Source organism: Protobothrops mucrosquamatus, unplaced genomic scaffold (genome assembly GCF_001527695.2).
Source record: "Protobothrops mucrosquamatus isolate PMUCROS unplaced genomic scaffold, P.Mucros_1.0 scaffold6893, whole genome shotgun sequence".
In the NCBI taxonomy this organism is placed as follows: domain Eukaryota; kingdom Metazoa; phylum Chordata; class Lepidosauria; order Squamata; family Viperidae; genus Protobothrops; species Protobothrops mucrosquamatus.
The window spans coordinates 1-4,635 of NW_015392706.1; the positions used below are offsets into that span (position 1 = coordinate 1).

Consider the following 4,635-nt stretch of genomic DNA (forward strand, 5'->3'; position numbering starts at 1 on the left):
TATCTGAAGTTTGATTTGCTTAAATTAATAACATGTGCAGAAGGATTTCTACCGTCATATAAACACATTTCATTTGGTAATACTTTTGAGAAAACAGAATACATACATGTCATGATCAATGCATTCTACGACTTTCCCAAAAGCGCCTTCCCCTAAAGTAGCAATAACCTCATCTAAAAAAAAAAAGAAACAAATTCCAGCTGTTATTGAATTAGCTGAATAAAGCTGAACACTATTAAGTCTATCATTATAACATTTACTGTCTGCTTCGGAATGTGTTACTTTTATTGGAAAGGTGTCACAAAATAGTTATCTAGCTATCAATCTAACTTTAAGCTTTATTTACTGCTGTGGTTGTCTAAACACCAATATTTAAGAGTACAGAAAAAGAAAAGAAATAGAATACAAAGACAAAACAAAAGATAAAAGAGAGCAATGAAGCTTTCCTAGCCCCGCCCCCACTTTTCATCTAACATACTATTCTAAACAGATGTTTTGCTGACATTTTTTTAAAAAGTGTTGAAAAATATTCTATACATCTTGCTCTTAGTACGTCTCCACTTTGACAGATCAGGTGACCCTCCTCCTCATCCTCTACACTCCTGGATCTTTTCCTTCGGTGGCTCTTCTGGAAACGGCACCAAGATCGTCCAGCCAATCAATATATCAGAGTGAATTCGGGGTAGATTACGCAATTCATTCAGCGGGATATTCAGGCATTCAGTTACACACCAGGCCACGAACAGTTGGCAGGAGCAATTTCAAATTCAGTCCCCAGAAATTCACAGGGCACAGTTTATGTTACAGAAGAAAAACATGGCAAGGAACAGATTTTCAGATAAATACTTAAAGTTGTAAGACAACAGAAACACAACACAATTTTGTCTCTTAAATTTTACATTAACAGAAGATTGAAACTAAGACTATAATCTAAAGTACTTCTACTAGTCAAAAACAATTTTTGTTATTTTTATCTTTATAAAACAGGTCTGATCTCAATTTTTTTAAAAAAATGTAATTTGATTAATATTTATCAACAGGTTATTCATGCAATTATTTATCTTCCATAATTGGACCAGCTAAAGAGAAAAATATTAATAAAATTTGTAAAATTCTGTCTAATATTCTGGTGATATACATCTGCAAGAACGAAGTCTTGCATCTCAACATTTTTAAATTTGAATGTATACAATAAAAGTACTTTTATTATTCATAAAATATTCAGATCTTGCTAACTATTAAAATGATTCATTCTCTAATAATAATAAAATCATTCAATACCTAATATTTGCTTGAAACTATTTCACAGAAACATGATGAATTCATTACAGACATCATATTAATGAACTAATTCCACTGAAACAGAACCATTTTGAAGAATAAGGAACACGCTAGACAAGGTTGCTTCACCGTGCTGTAAGGCTAATTCAAGTAAAGGTAAATCAGCTATTTTTATTTTTTGAGCTGCGAGATAAGAGGCAACAAAGTAATTTGAGTTTTCTAAAGTTTTGGACAAATTAAGCCAAATGAAAACTCATAGTTAATACCATTCACTATAGTACAATCCACATGCATACATACACCATCATACAGAAATAATAAAAATAAAATGCAGACTTCATATCAAATCTTCAAACATTTATATCCTTGAAGTAGCCTAAAAACAATAATATATTTATTATTCTTTTTTAAACCATACATACCGGATGTGAGCTGTAGCTGGGATCGTGTTTCTTATGCTTTCGTTTATGATTCTTTTTCCCACTTTGACCAGATGATTTACTATAATGATGGCAATGGCTCTTTTCATAATGTCTGTGACAATGCTCATGGTCATCTATGTCACAGAAGTCATTTCGATATTCCTCAACATATCTTCGGTCATGATGGTCTCTCTCATGTGTGGATCTATCATCCAAGTAGTTACTGAAAATATATTTACATTATTTCCCCATTTCAAAAAAGTAATTAAAAACAAATATATTTAATAAATGTGTGCAAAATATTTCCATCATGACCTTTTTCAAATTCAAAATGTTTGTTTCATGTTCGAAACAGCTACTCCATGTTTGTGCATTCAAGCTTAAAATATTTCTGAAAGAATCAGAAGATCCTGTTTCGAATGTGAAACATCTGTTTCAAACTCAAAACAAATACAGTATTTCAATCTAGATGAACTGTTTTGAGTTTGAGATGGCTTGGATTTTAAATGTTCTGCACACCAGTAATATTTTCTATATTCTAATAAGCTTCCAAAAATGCACAATATTTTATTAGAATTCCTTTTTATTTAGAGTTCAGATGGAAAACATACCGTTTACTCTATTATAGAAATGAGTGTGTTAAGCTCTTTAAGTAGAGAGTAACCATATGAAAGTTGTTATTATAGCAACTCAAAATTCAGAGCATTAGTAAAAACAGCAAGCAGACATAATTGAAACTTTATAATTACTATCATTATAAAAAAATCATAATCAATGAACTATCCCACCTGAGTGTGTGGATTGCTTATGCTGAGCAACACAAGAACTATTTAGATCCCCAATCCCCAGTTTGTGGACCAGTACTGGGCCGCAGCATGCCAGCAACCGGCCCACACAAACAAGCAAAACCCCATCTGTGGGATGCAGGCAGCACACAAAACCATGCACCCTCCAGGTCCATGGAAAAACCTCTCTCCACAGAACTGGTCCCTGGTGCCCAAAAAGTTAGGGACCTTTGATTTAGATACTTCATCTCATCTGGGATATTCTAAAACAACAAACCCATACACAGGGCAGGATAAGAACATCTCTGAATTCAGCAAACACAAATGCTAAGGAAGGGAGATTGCCCAGCGCTTCAGAAAAATACAGTCATGACTTAGGAAGCTTTAATGTGCAAAGTTTCTTTCCCAATGGCCCTCTCAGTACTCTCCTTCATCCTGAGGACATGTTCCTTCCACAACCCTGTGTCAACAAAATCCTATGTAATTTCATTGAAATTGTAGGGTTTTTTTTACAATAAAATATGTTTTTTATAAACTGATGACAAATTAAAACAAGTAATTAAGCAATGGAGTCACTTTTTTAGCCAACAATTCAACTGAAAATAGGACTTTTAGGAAAGAACAGTGGCAATTGGGAGCTCACAACCAGAGTGAACAAAGAGATGCAGAAGAATTTTGCAAGAGAAGAGTACAGTGACCACTATCTTTGAAGACCAAACATCACTGTAGGTGTATCTATTGGGTAAGGAAGTCAGCGCTTCAAACTCTTTTTGGGTCAAATAATTTCTAAAGAAGAATACTAAATTACCAACAATAATTAGCATACAGATAAAAAGCCATTAATGGAGGGAGTGGTTTCAGAGATGTCAGATGTACAAATGGATCGTGTTCCTGAGTCAAGGGAACAAGCTAGTTCTCTTAAAACTAACACGATAGAACTGGAAATGTTCAGTCAGAAAAAAATGTAGACAAAACCTTCTGAGATGTAATATTTTCCCATGATGACTTTCCTTATCAGGGAGAAGATAGGTCCTGAAGAAGAAAGTTATTAGTTGGAAGATAAGATGTTTCCCATGAGGCCAATGATTAATCCCTATTCTCTCAGACCAAAGATATTTCTTTGGGAATTTTGGATTGTAAGTGATTCTATTAGAACAACAAATAAAAAATACATTTGTAATGTATCTGGTTGCTTGCCTGTCTGATGCAAAACTTGAAATTTTCGTATCCCATCTAGATAAGCTACTCAACAGTGCTGGGAAGGAGGCAGTAGTTGTATCCATACTGTACTGGTACTAATTGTATTAAGAAATATAGTGTGCCATTCTTCATAGCCAAATTTAGGCTGCTTACTAAATCCAGGATGCCATCTTACTAAATGCCAAGTCAGCATTCTCACAAATGTTATTTGCCCTATATGCAGCAGACAAACAATGCTCAGAGGTCCAAATGTATGAATGAGACTATGTCAGGAGAAGAGATTTAAATTTGTTCAATACCAGGGAATATTTTGGGAGGATAGACAAGACTCACCTGAAATGGAACCAGACTGCAGGTACATAACATTACAAATGTACTGGAGCAGCTTTATGCTGAATCCAGACAGCATCTGATTTGGAAGGGTGTAGGAAATACTATAAGAAATAGGGCCATTGTGTAGTGAATTAATGAGTAGTCATGTCCATTGAAAAATTGAAAAAAAAATGAAAAGGATATGAAAAAGGCTTATATCAACATTTGAATACCAACATGTACCTGCTAGCAGTCTCAAAGCCATAAACAAAGATATAGTAGAGAGAATAGATTTGGCAAGAACCAATATAGTAATTTCCAAATACAAACACGATATAATGTTTGGCAGGGCAGGATGTCTTGGAAAAGAGTTTCTCCTTATATATATTATCAGGATTCAAATCTAATGTAGTAGAAAATATTTTTTTTTTTATTTTTTAATTTAATTTATATGCCGCCCTTCTCCCGACAGGGACTCAGGGCGGCGCACAACATATTTAAAACCCGAACATATATACAATCCCCCCCTTAAAACCGAATTAAACCGAATTTTAATGTTGCGTCTTCCGAATATTTAAAACCCAATATAAAATCCACCCTAGGTCAGGTCCGCTTGCTGGAAGAGCCATGTCTTG

At 34.2% G+C, this 4,635-nt stretch overlaps 1 long non-coding RNA gene across 1 annotated transcript in view; it reads right to left on the bottom strand.

Annotated features, from left to right (window-relative positions):
• Positions 1–20: 20 nt before the first annotated feature.
• LOC107300396 overlaps positions 21–4,635 on the bottom strand; it is an 11,378-nt gene continuing 6,763 nt past the window's right edge. Inside the window, exons 2-3 of the long non-coding RNA XR_001549213.1 lie at positions 1,704–1,926; positions 21–173 (exon numbers count right to left, since the gene is read on the bottom strand). This is a non-coding gene — a long non-coding RNA (uncharacterized LOC107300396). The remainder of the gene's footprint in view (positions 174–1,703; positions 1,927–4,635) is intronic.